The sequence below is a fragment of the Papilio xuthus genome, unplaced genomic scaffold (assembly GCF_000836235.2).
Source record: "Papilio xuthus unplaced genomic scaffold, Pxut_1.1 DF826949.1, whole genome shotgun sequence".
NCBI classification, from domain to species: domain Eukaryota; kingdom Metazoa; phylum Arthropoda; class Insecta; order Lepidoptera; family Papilionidae; genus Papilio; species Papilio xuthus.
The window spans coordinates 1,674,582-1,689,127 of record NW_013531700.1 but is presented as its reverse complement, the minus strand read 5'-3'; the positions used below and the strand labels follow the sequence as shown (position 1 = coordinate 1,689,127).

The 14,546-nt window shown below is 33.7% G+C and overlaps 1 protein-coding gene across 1 annotated transcript in view; it reads right to left on the bottom strand.

Annotated features, from left to right (window-relative positions):
* Nucleotides 1-520, bottom strand: part of LOC106120769 (cyclin-dependent kinase inhibitor 1) — a 40,852-nt gene extending 40,332 nt beyond the window's left edge. The window contains exon 1 of the mRNA XM_013316196.1: nucleotides 447-520. The gene's annotated coding sequence lies outside the window, so the exon portion shown is untranslated. The remainder of the gene's footprint in view (nucleotides 1-446) is intronic.
* Between the last annotated feature and the right edge of the window lie 14,026 nt (nucleotides 521-14,546).

Sequence of the window (14,546 nt, the reverse complement as noted above, 5' to 3'; positions counted from 1 at the left end):
GGACTTGTTTACGAAGAACGAAGACGTGTCTAGTTACGTGTGCAGCATACTTTAAATCTACTTATCGGAAATATCGCCGTCTCTTTTGCTCTTAACTCAAACGCACGGTGTGAAAGGAGGACAGAAGATATATTAATAGTATTTGACATCGCCGCCATTTTGCCGATGCAAGACTGACTAGATTTGTATGGTACGATTTAAACCGATTATTTTAACTTTACAGTATTCGTTTCAAGACATCTTTTTAAAAAATAGACAAATATTTATTACTTAAAATTATATATTATTATCAAAATGTAGCTCGGGTGTTCATGAATTCTTGTTCACCGTCACAGCAGAAAGAAATTGTGGAATATTTCCGATATATGTAGACTTCTACTCGTGTAAATCAGAAAATAATATCGGATGAACACTTTTTATTGTAAATATTACAAATTGTTACTCACCTTTAGATATATACTATGATATTTCACGGAAAAATCGTCAATTAACCGTCGGGGTTCACTGCACTGTTGTACTAATTTTTGAGATATGACAATGACGCGATGGCGAGAACGCGGGATCGACGCTCATTGGTGGAAAATGGCGGCCACTTGTCTGATTGGATATGCGATTTTAGGCGGCAAATTTCGGTTGGTCGAGGCAGCGGATGGCGCGAAATAAATGTAAGACTTTCCGGTGCGCATAAGCTTTGTTACGGAAAATCTTATTTGGCGCCTTTTTGATCATGAGTGTTTTCTTATTAAACCGCTGTTGGTACATTTATTCAACTAAATTCACGGTTTAGTTTGTTTTAATATAAAATAGGTAGGTTTAAAATAGCATTTGCAATATATAATACGTTATTATTCATATTTTTAATATTACCTTCACAAAAACGAATCTTTTTTCATTTAATTACAATTGTCTGTTCTGGTATTTTTTTTATAATATTTAAGAATGATGGAATTTATCATGACCACTGCATTGATTTGAAAAATATCAAAATACAGATTAAAAAACTACGAGAAGTAAATCCTTTTTTTAAATATGTGATAAAACAAGCAAAAAGTATTTAAACCTATAGCATATTTACAATAATTATAAAATTAATTATGCACCTTAAAATAGTAGCATTATTGAATTCAATGAATTTGTAAGTTTAACCGCCAAATTTAAATTTCTATGTAATTTCAGGCAAATCTGACACAATTTTTGTTTATAAATTGCCCAAAAATTACAATATTATTTTTTAGCAGGCGCTAAAATTATGTATTTAGGATTCAATATATTTTTATAAGTTAAAATGCTAAGTTTCAGGGCATTTGTATATAATCGATGTTTATAATTTATCACTTTACGCTAACGGAAACTTATGCTTTACCGAACGGTAAACGTACAAAAAGCGTTTCCGTTCCAAGCAGATGTTTTCAGTAGATGTTCGAATTTTAAACAAAAAAATAACTTTCTTCGCAGTTGCATAGTTTCATCTTAAAGTTTATATGGATATCTTATTATATTGCGAAAATAATATACTTTGAGAATGTATACATAGAAAATATTTGAAATATTTATTTGTCCGTTCCGGCTTCGCATCGATGGAATTTATAACAATACTAACAGTCGCCCGCGACTCCGTACGAGCGGAATTAAAAAGATAGTAGCCTATGCGTCCTTCCAGTCTATGTTCTATATCTTTACCAAATTTCAGTGAGATCCATGCAGCTGTTTTGGAGGTATCGACGAACAAACGTCTATCCATCCATCCATGTATGCAACCTTACATCCAAACATTCGCATTTTTAAACATTACTAGATGACGCCCGCGACTCTGTTCGCGAGGAATAGAAGAAATAATTGCAGACTGTTCTACACCTTTGCCAAATTTCAGCGAGATCTATGCAGCTGTTTTGGTTATCAAACAAACATCCAACTATCCATCTATATAAACATTCGCATATATAATATTCGTAACATATTTCCTATAGATATTACCGGAAAGTAAATCTTTATGGTCCAACTGTAAATCGTGTTAATAAAAACTAACAGGACGCAAGTCGCGAGTCGACTGTTTTTTTCTCCAAACTTAAAATTAGTGTAGGATTTAACCGCGTTAGATGATTGATCCAAAACACATTTTCAGGCCACACTTCATCCTTGCCACAAAAACTGTACCCTCATCCGACCAGCTGGCAAACACAGATTACGTGCGTTTCCGACTTTTTTTTAATCTTGTCAGAGTTATGCAAAATGCATTTGCTACGTATAACAATATCCGAAGTTATATACGTGGTTAGGTATACGATATTTCTATTCAATACTTAAAAAATTCCGTTCCATCAATAGCCTAATGGTTAAGGGTACGGATTTCCGATCGGTTTGGGGGTTCGAATCCCGTCATTCGACTTTTGTCGTAGACCATGTCCGAGCACAAGCCTAGAGCTTAGTTGGAATGGTAAAAGAAATATTAGTAAATTTACAAAGATCTGTTAATATTTAAAAAAAATCTTTTAAACATTTGCAAATTGCTGTCACTATCTTACTTCTTACTAATATTATAAATGTGAATGTTTGGATGTATGAATGTTAAAAGGTGTCTCCAGAACAGACTATAGATCTCGATGAAATTTGACATAGTTTTAGAACATTGTCTGGAAGGACACATAAACTATTCACCCTGGTAGTTTTTAGGATTCCGTACCTCGAAAGAAAAAATACGGAATCCTTAAAGGATCACTATGTTGTCCGTCTGTTAAGACCCTTTTTTTAAATTTCGCGCGGACATCGCGTACGAAAGCTATAGTTTATATTTTCCGTTTCTCAAAATAAAATATTCAGCTTTTTAATATTTATGTATAATAGCATTTAAAGATTTTATTTTAAGGTAACCACGCAACAATCCTAGAGTAAGAAGATTTTTTTTCTACTATAATAAACTAATTTTAGTCCAATGGTTAGGTTAAATAATCGTGACTATAATATACTCTGTTCTTCCATCAGGATTGATTCTAATTAGTAACGCGTCGTATAAAAAAAAGATAAATACCAAAATCAACGCATGACGTCTCGTAAGAATTAAGGCGGGTAATACACACAGGAATGGGCACGGTGTGCCGTGTAATTGATAGAAATTGTGTAGAAAATTCACGACCTGTACAGTCGTGGAGAGAAAGATTTTGGTACATTTTTATTATTATTTATACATGTAATAGAATTATGACATGAAATAAAACAATTTAATGAAAATTGATTGGTCTAATAATATAATATAACCTTTTAATATAATATTTAATAAATAAAAGTTTTCATAGATGTAGCAACATTTATTTGTTCAAAAGATTTATTTTAAATTTTCAAACAAAAATTCTTTTAACTTATGTTGTACTAGGTACTTAATATCTAGTAAGCGAAAGCGTTCCCGTGGCGCCCGCCATAATGCGTCAGAGGGCAGTCAGGTTTTAGTGGGTATTCTGGTCACCTTCTGTGGCCGGCGAGTCCCACACTCCCTACGCCGTAGGCGTGCGTAAATGCATTTCCTGACTATAAAAAAAAGGTACTTAATATCTTCTTACGACTACTTAATTATAGTTAGATTAATTTTTAGTTAAATTAGCTGGGATGATTGAAATTTGCGTAACCGATGACGCGGACCAAGTTAGCAAAATTAATTACCAGAAATTATCAACTTTTGATCTCTGTTTCAGTATTGTGCAGTTTTAGATAGCAAATATTGTCACTAAATACGATTAGTTAGTAGTATTCAATATATACACGCATATAATATCTATAGTATGTCTTATCAATTTGGTCCCGGACAATGAATGATGTCGGAATATCTCTTCCGCGCTAACTGGGTCATCCAGTTCAATGGCATTATATAATGCGATAAAGTTTTGATGCATTTAATTGTCATTCATAACATTTTATCTTAATACACCATTCAAGAAATTTGAAATTGTTTCTCGACTGTAGTATCTCTTGAATGGACACATATTTTCGTCTCTGGTTTGTCACAGAGAATGTATGGGATGCAGTCCAAACTCACAATAATACAGTTATAGATAGATAGAACTGATTTAATGTTTAATCGAAACAGGATGAATACGTTATTTAAATGATTTATCTATTTTCATCATCATCATCAGCTCACTATACGTCCCCACCGAGGGTCTCGGAGCCTACCCTAAGTTAAGGATGATTAGGCCATAGTTAACCACGCTGACCAAGTGCGGGTTGGTTGACTTCACACATATCTTTAAATTTCTTCTCAGATATGTGCAGGTTGCATCACGATGTTTTCCTTCACCTTAAGAACGTCGGAGAAATGTACATATGTAAATCGGAATTCGAACCCAGGACCTGCAGATTGCAAGTCAAGTGCTTGGCCACTGAGCCACCGACGTCTTTATCTACTTTACAATTTGAAATCAAAGCGTTTTGTTAGTTTTCTGTTTTTTAATAATATTCTACATATTTGAATCTTACTTAAGCATTTTATGCTTTCCTATCAATCAATCCTAATATATTAAGAATTATTTAACACTTTTGTACCCGACAGTACAAAGGGCAAAGCATGTTCATGCATTGATCGATTTAACCCGAAAAGGTCTAAGATCACACAGGAGTTGTTATAAAAAGTTTAGACACGCACAAATAAAGGTCGGTACTGCCGACTCATGATGGACGTGAGCTTGGTAAATCGCGGCAAAGGAAACTTGATTAAGACGAATAAGCTTTTAACACTGAAATTTAAAAAAAAATGACAATTAACAATTGTTTTTATATCATAAGATGACTAGAGAGAAGGTGAGAGGTTGCACAGAAAGAAAATATTTTACCTTTCCATGCATCCTCTCATCCAAATCCAGTTCCACTTCCCATCTTTTCCTTATAAGAAAAAGGGTGGGAAGGGAAAGAGGACTAAATTAAGCCTCCGGGACGCACACTCATCAGACTCTACGCGGAATGGCTTCCACTTCACGCCTGTCTTCTGTGTGGTCGTGGTATTTCACCGGGCGAACCGCGCCAATTCGTGTGAGGATGTAAAAGCGGGCTCTATCACTGTTAAATTTTTTTAAATTATTATGTCTTAAGAAATTAATTGTCTAAGCGGTTTATTATTGACCTTTCTCTCGTCTATATATTTCTCTAAATGGTCAGGTTTTGTAAACTGTATCGTATATCTAAATTAATTGAACACATTCAAAATTGAGTTTTTCTACCATGAATAAAAGTTCATAATTAAAAACCTTTGAATTTTTGATGATATTTTTTTTTAATTTCAATGTCCAGCTACGACACAAAGAGACAGAAAACGGACAAATTGTTCCAATTACTCGACCGTTAGTGCTTTAGAGTTACATTGGAGTTCTATTTCAATCGCAACACAATAATTGTTGCGGTGACCGTGCTGCGTGGTGGCGGTTGACAGGTGCCAATCTTGTACGTGCAAGCGCGATTCACACGACACGATTTTGTGTCGTGCTTTTTATACGGAGAAATGTAGGTTATGGTTCTACCTAATATTTATGGTTGCCTAGAATAGCTGAGATTCACAGAACACTATCTTACTAATGTTATAAAAACGAATGTTTGGATAGATGGACGTTTGTTTGAAGGTTGGCTACACATAAGCTACTAATTATTTTTTTTTTAATTTCGCGCAGATGGATTCGCGGCCGACAGCTAGTCATTAAACAAAGATGTGTATAAAAAATGTTTACAAAGTGCATGATTTGTTTGGAACGCGTTGAAATGAACTGCAATGAACTCATGTCTTTGAACAACCTTTAAAAATAATTTCAAACAAACGCAATGGTATTTTTAAGAAGAATTCATAATTTGTTTATTCACATACTTCAAAATATTTATAAATTGTCGTCAGATTGTGAACTTGTCTATATGTTATTATTATTATAAATGCGAATGTTTGTAGCCTGTGTGTTCTTCCAGACTATGTTCTATATGAATGCCAAATTTAATCGAGATCCGTTACGCCGTTTTGGAGATACCTTCAAACAAACATCCATCCATCCATCTTCATTCGCATGTATAATATTAGTAAATTTTAATAGTTAATAAAACACTACGTGTGAAAAAAACCCTTGCTCGTATAAATTCATGCGTCACAAACTCCTGCACTGATTGCGGGAGGATGAAGCCCATTACAGGACCCCTCTACTCACCTCCCTTCCTCCTCACCTCTGTTATGTTACAAAAACTATCAAGTATATCGAAGTTCGGGGTTGATTACACGGGTCGGAACGAAAGTGAAATTGTGACCGCAAGATTGTATTTATGCCGAAATCGAACAAAAACCGTGTGCGGTCAAGTGTGAAATTTATCAGTTGATCGTTTTTTTCGTCTCACCACCTCGTTATCATTTGTTTTATTATTATATTCGATTTTTAAAATGGATAACCGATTTTTTTTATCGTTTATAGCGGCTAAAGGTTAGCCAGTGCAATCAATGAATTGGTTTTAACCGGTATGTAACTGGTAAAAATAATAACTAAGCAAGTTGTTGCCATCGACTCCGTCCGCGTGGAATTAAAAACAATATAAGTTCTATATGTATGCCAAATATCTTCGAGATCTGTTCAGCGGTTTGAAGATACCTTCATACAAACATCCATTCATCCATCCATCTAAACATTCACATTTGTAATATTAGTAAGATGTGTTTTTATATATTCATATTTGCGTATTATTGTGCTTGCATATATATATGTCATCGTCAATCCGTGATCTCTTTTTTTCTTTCTTAACATTTACCGTGGGTTTTTGAAGTTTTTTTACGATATGTTTTATACTGAGTTTTTAATCTACGACACCAACGGTTACTCCGTTTCACAAAGACGTTTAGTTTCATCCATTCACGACGCTATTCGAAAGTTTAAAACGAATTTTAATTTCTAATCCGTACAATTACTTACTATATCTTGTTTCACAGTTTGTAAACAATTGAACACTTAAAGTAATATGTTAATTTATTTCAAGATAAACATTAGTTTCTTCATGAATTATTCAGATTAGATAGCTAACAAAAATGTGTAATGCTTACATTAATTGTATATAAATCTTACAATTGTATTAGATCTAATCTTTAAAAGGTACAAAAGTGTTTACGTAACAAAGACTTTCACGAGGTACTTCGATGTATGTAATGGTATTATTCCAGTAAATTTAAGCCATAATTCTGTTTGTAGATGACTATATTGGGGACAGCGTCGGTGGCTTAGGTGTCAAGCACTTGATTTGCAATCTGCAGGTCCTGGGTTCGAATCCCGCCATGTACCAATGTGTTTTTCGATTTCCGATTTACATATGTACATTTATCTGACGTTCTTACTATGAAGGAAAACATCAAATAAAAAAAATTATTAGAAGCCTATGTGTTCTTCCAGACTATGTTCTATATGTATGCCAAATTTCAGCGAGATTCATACGGACGTTCTCGAGATAATTTCAAACAAACATCCACCCATCGATCTTTATTCGCATTTATAATATTAGTAAGATAAACTAAGATTTACTTAGAAAAGTAGTAACTTAACATTTAATAGGGTTAGAAATATTAATCATCACTTTCATTCCTTATCTTTTAACTTAGGCAAGTATCCGTCTAGTGACGTAATTTATCTTTTATAGCTTTCAATCTTCCAGGCTACGAGTAGCGCATTACCTTTTCAAGTTAGGGCGATGCGTTGTCACACTTGAATGAGTAAGATGGAGGGTTAAGTTATTGTGTTCAACTTAACAAGTGCACGCTCGCCAAGAAAGGGGTCAGGCGGGTTGTGTTTAGAACTGCGAAAAACGTGGAGTAGCTATTATGATAAACTAAAGTTATTGTATAGATATTATGGATAGTTGAAATAATTATTAGATGAGTAATGTTTTTATTTAGTTAATACCTCTTTCAAATGCCTTGTGATTCTTAGAGATATTTATGACTATCTGTATGTTGATTTTAATTAACTCCAAATGTGCATAATTTGAAAGTCAATACATATAGGGTGGCATTTGAAGCTAGTTTGAAGAAATAAAAAACACAATTGATTGCGACTCTACAACCGACTCTGTTCTCCAATTTTAATAGCCCTCCTCACGAAATTTAGAGCTTAGAAAGGATTTCTAAAAAGACGGGCCGAAGATTTTGACAAAGGAGCGATTGCACGTGTGGACACCACGTGGGCCCTGGCTGAGGTCAACGCACTCCCATCAAAAACAATATGCACTCATTACTTTGCATGATTACGTATAAAGAAATAGAAGAAAAACATTCGTCCGCGTACGTGTGAATGGGATCTTTAAATTTGGAGTTCTATCTTTTGTTTTTACACAGCTGCATCTGTTCAACGGAAGTTTGGCTTCGTTGCGTCAAAACGCGTCTATTGTTTTTGGTTAACATTATTTAGTTTGCTTCCTAAATCTTACTAATATTATAAATGCAAATGTTTAGATGTAAGGATCGATGTTAGAAGATATCTCTCAAACGGCTGCAATTATCTCGCTGAAATTTGGTATAGATGTAGAACATAATCGTGGAAGAACACATGCTCTACTTATTGATTTTTTTATAATTTCGTGTGGACGGAGTCGCGGCCGACAGCTAGTTGTAAGTAAGAGTGGTAGAACCCGCTTTAAAATCTTAGCACGAATTGGCCAGGTTCGCCCAGTGAAATACCACCACCACACAGAAAACAGGCGTGAAGTGGAAGCAATTCCGCGTTTTCTCTGACGAGTGTGCGTCCCGGAGGCCTAATTTAGTCCTCTTTCCCTTCCCACCCTTTTCTTATAAGGAAAGGATGGGAAGTGGAAGTGGACTTTCCGGATGAGAGGATGCATGGAAAGGGAAAATATTTTCTTTCTGTGCATCCTCTCCTCCGTCGATTAAAGGTAGGCAACGCATATGCATTTGCGTATGTCTATGGGCAACGGTCACTTCGCTACTTCAGCGATTTCAGGTGGCCGCTCGCTCGTTTGCCACCTCATGATATAAAAAAAATAGTTGAATTTGTTATAAGAATATAGTCCGTATCATCTTGTTTACGATAGTGAGAATAATTGCTTGCTACGCCATTTAATACGTCGTAGAATATGGAAGTTGTAGCACGCGTTAAACATTAGGTGTAATAACAAAATATTTCGTATGTTTCAAAATTAATAATATACGGTTTCAACGTTCTATAATCTATTTATTTGAACTAATTAAACGTAAAATTAAAATATTGACTGGAAAAATTATGTTAAGATTTGATATGTACGTAGTTTTCACTAAGACTGTAATTTAATAATCAGATATTGGGCAAAATCAAAGCTTGGCAACACTGACTGAATCAAGGAACTAAACATTAAGCCATACAATCTAACATTTACGTAACAGTGAAATAAAGTCAACAAAAAAGGATGTGAATTGAATCGTAAAACGCGCTTTAAACTTCAAAAGTTACAATGCCAATGTTTTAATAGAAACAAACAGTTTTCTGTTCTCTACACAAAAAACATCTGTATGTCGGTTCCGAGTAATTACAGTTGGAAGAGAAAAAAAAAACGATTTCTCTAAAATGATTCATTCGAAATTCTCTCATGGTACATCCTTTATAGGAATACTGGTCTTGATTAGTATATCTCAGAGGCTCGCCTCTAGGGCCGATGACCTTTGCTTTTTAAAAAGTTAAAAGAGTTCACTCCGACTTGTATACAATGACTATTCTTGATCCAATCCTGTGACAGCCTTTGAGATGGGAGTGGCCTTTTTAATGGTGTCGTTAATGTATCCGGGGTTTTAGCTTTTGAAATGTTCATTATGCTTAAAGTTTAGGTAGAGCACGAGCTATTTTTTAATCTATGACGCTTTAGAAACGATGTTCTATTATGCCAGTTGCATTTAAGATAATTGAATTAATCCTGTTTGGTTTTAAAACGAATACAATCTTACTAATGTTACTTAAATTAAATGCGAATGTTTAGATGGATGGATGGATATTTGTTATATTGTGAGTCCGGAACGGCTCAACGGATCTTGATGAAATTTGGCACAGATGTAGAATATGGTATGGAGGAACAAATAGGCTACTAATTAAGTTTTTTTTAAATCTCGAATCGTCATAGTCGCCGGGAACAGCTTAATAAAAAAAGTTTTTGTTAAATTTGAATGAAAATAACAATTGAATAATGAAATAAAGAAAGAAAATTTGATTAATATTTCTGTACTGGCCAGTTCCTTGGATGTAAATGTTTTTTTTTAAATCCATCTTTATTGAACCTAAGCATTTTTTTTTATTTTACGTCGTTTGCAATACTATTTTAAAAGGTATGCTATCTTCAGGCAATCTACATCTTATCATTCTTACGACAAATAAATGACAAAATTTTATCACTGACTAGCTGTCGCCCGCGATTCCGTCCGCGGATATATTAAAAAATTTAATTAGTGTAGCCTATGCCTTTCAGACTGTGTTCTATACGTATGCCAAATTTAATCGAGATCAGTTCAGTCGTTCTAGAGATATCTTCAAACACCCATCCATCCATCCACATCACATCCATTTAAACATTAGCATTAATAATATTAGTAAGTTAAATTAAAAGCAGCTCTTCAAATTATAAATTGGAAAAAAAATGAATAAATATAATAGTATCCTATGTCCCTCTGTATACTCGTATATATACTCTCACTTTTTAAGTCCTATTTCAAGGGCAATGTTAACACCTGAAGAATAACTTGTCGATTATATAGATAATAAATATAAATGTTACATTTATAAAGGTCAAAATGACCATCAAATCTATACACATGTTAATCACCTGCGTACTTAAAAAAATGTTGGCCAAAATAACATCTGCAAATTTCAACATTACTATGTCAATCGTAGATTTAAATTATAGTATGTTTTATTATATTTCTTTATATAAGCGTTAATTTTAATAACACCTGCGCGAGATACTGATCGATTACCTTATAAATTATATATGTATTAGCTGTCGCCCGCGACTCCGTTCGCGCAGTATTAAAAAAACTTAATTAGTAGCCTATGTGTTTTCCAGACTATGTTCTGGATCTATGCTAAATTTCAGCATTGAGTCATTCTGGAGATACTTATTCTAATAAACATCCATCCATCTAAATATTCGTATTTACAATATTATTATAGTAATATATAAATGAAAATATACTGTGGTATATAAGACAGGAATTATAATACATACATATATGATGTTTTGTGTTAAAACTTTAAGATTTCATTTAGAAATGATTAACAATCATGGTGGTCTCCGGTCATATTTGATTGACAGGTAAAAGCGGTGTCAGCTTAAAATGATCTCCATTGGAATCATACATTTTTATGTTTTTATTTTCAGAGTAATGGATTGAACTGTAAAAAATTTATACATCCTGTATTCCTTGATTTAGATCGCATACTGTATTCGTCATCATCAGCTCGCTATACGTCCCCACCGAGGGGCACGGAGCCTACCCTAAGTTAAGGGTGATTAGACCATAGTCAACCACGCTGGCCAAGTGCGGGTTGGTTGACTTCACATATATCTTTGAATTTCTTCTCAGATATGTGCAGGTTGCATCACGATGTTTTCCTTCATCGTAAGAACACAAACTGTATTGTAACAATTTCTTTGCTTACAGTAGGTTGTCACTGATGTAATAAACAAAAATATATTGTTATGTTTCTGTATGAAAAAGTTGAGACAATATGCTTTTGTAAGCATCGTCAGTAGAAGCCTACGTTTAAGAAGTAATAACAGTGATTGTGATCATTTTGAATGTGCTCCTCTTTCTGGCAAATTGCGCAATAACAAACAGACCGTAAAGCGATTTTTTATAGATTAAAAAATATACGCAATGTATTTTCGATATTATCATTGTTACGAAATGCCTCGTTTTCTTTGTTTTAAATATAAATGAGTTCGACATGCCTACATGAGTTTTCATTTTATAAACAGTCGTTCATGTTAAGTTAATACTTTGCTTGTAATTATGCGAATTACGTGCAAAATGTAATTCCTTAATTCTATGTGTAGTGGAAATAATTGGAAACAAAAAACAAATAATAGTTTTAAAAGACAATATAGGAATTAATTTATTTGAGAAAAGTACGTTAAAGTATTTACTACATTTTGCCCGCGACTTCGTCCGCACAGTGTTAAATGATTAAAAGCATCTGATATGCAACTCGAAACTGTGTTTTATTTCTGTTCCAAATTTTAAAAATATGTGTTTAACCGTTGCGGATTTATCGAGTATATCAAAATCAAATTAAATCCACATTTCCTATGTGTTCTTCCAGACTGTATTCTATATCAATACCAAATTTCATCGAGATCTATAAAGCCGTTCTGGAGATACCTTCTAACAAATATAAAAGTAAAATAAAAAAAAAGTAAAACATCAAATTATTTGTTACTCATTTGGTCCAATTTGCATTTATTCACGCAATTGAAAAATATTTTTTTAATTATTAAATTAAGTTAATAAATTATTGGATTCCAAATTAAAACGGGTGTTTGACCTCGCTGCGTTGTTGATAAGAGCGCAATGACCTAACTGCAGCGTAGGCTAAAGTTTACTCTTTATCTTAAATTCATTATTAAGTTGATCGTAATTTTTTTAATTATTAATTTATTAAAAAAACATAATGTGGTCATTTGCGAATGAGAGGTATCCTTGACAACCTTTGTTAACTTACTAATATTATAAATGCGAATGTTTGGATGGATGTTTATTACAAGTATCTCCAGAACAACTGAACGAACTCACTGTTTGGTATATGAAGAACATAATCTGGAAGAACACATAGGATATTTATTACGTTCTTTTTTAATTTCGCATGGACGGTGTCACGGGCGATCGCTAGTAAGTTACGAAATGCGTTTAGGTACAGAAATTTTGTTTAAGATTTTTTGTTGGTGCTGATTTTATGTTAATTATAATTTTTGAATTGCAATCTATAATCAAATATCTGCAATAATTGACTAAGCACGCATAACATATAATTGCGTATGTTTTTTCGTTGTCGAGCGCATCAGTATCTGCGCAGAAGCATTGTTGTCGCTCATGCACCGTGTCGGGACAGACAGACATCTCCTAAAATAAATTCAACGATTTTTTTATATATATTATGACCCCTTTTAGTTCATCACATAAAATCTTTAAGTTAGAAGTACATAGTAATTTTTATTTACTTATCGTAGGATTCTGAGACCAAAATCGATGTATAAAACATATTTTTATATACGGTTTCTAAGTAATAAGATAAGATTACTAAAATAATATGATTTCTTACCTAAGTATTATGAATTCATTTAAGAAGATACAATTTTTCCTAACCTTAAAGTATTGCTGACATCTTTGGCTGTGTTTGACAGAAAGAAACCCACTGTATTTCCAATCTTATATATTAAAAACATTTGAATAAGCCTAATAAACGAATTAATGTTGCGTCAGTAAACTGGTAAAAGAAATATATAAAAGTTAGATTAGACTTTGATAGATAATTTTATAATAATCTAGTCATCATCAGCTCACTATACGTCCCCACTGAGGGGCTCGGAGCCTACCCTAAGTTAAGGGTGATTAGGCCATAGTCAACAACGCTGGCCAAATGCGGGTTGGTTGACTTCACACATATCTTTGAATTTCTTCTCAGATATATGCAGGTTGCATCACGATGTTTTCCTTCACCGTAAGAACGTCGGATAAATGTACATATGTAAATCGAAAATCGAAAAACATATTGGTACATGGCGGGATTCGAACCCAGGACCTGCAGATTGCAAGTCAAGTGCTTGACCACTGAGCCACCGACGCTCTATAACATATCTATAATATATAATAATCTAGTCTACGAGTCTTATTTTAATAAGAAATCATTGTCTTCTCTCAGCGTTCAATCTCCCGCATATATTTCTAGTCTGTCTGTTTGTGCGGATGTTATAATGACACACGAGAATGGATAATGGATGCAAATACCTTACTGACGTCTTTCAATTGTTTTTGTTAATATTTTAAACTAGCTATCGCCCTGGACTCCGTCCGCGCAGTTAAAAAGGAAATTAATTAGTAGCCTTTATGTTCGGCGAGACTTACGCTGCCGTTAAGGGGATACCTTCAAACAAACATAGAAACATTCGCATTTACAATATTAGTAAGATAGCATTACAAAAAGAATTTAATCCACGTGATTTTACTGACATAAGTGACAGTTATTATAGATAAAAGACCACCGTAATAGACGTTCCAAATTATAATATTAGTTTTAGAAATTATTAATAAGAATCCTTTGGCGCAAATGGCGTGATTTTAATGTTTTACAAAGTGTTAGAATGATTAGTGAGGGGACATAAACGTCGACATTTTAGTAAGGCTAGTGTTGCGCCAGTACACCGGCACACTTTCGGATTTTCTTCCTAACATTAGTAAGTGATAATTTACAAAAAGACTAATAATATGAAATAAATCAAGACGCGAAAGTGTACATCCAAGAAGGATTGATGGAGCAGATATGGTATAATTATGTATGTGGACGGTCACTTTAATTGCAAGGGAA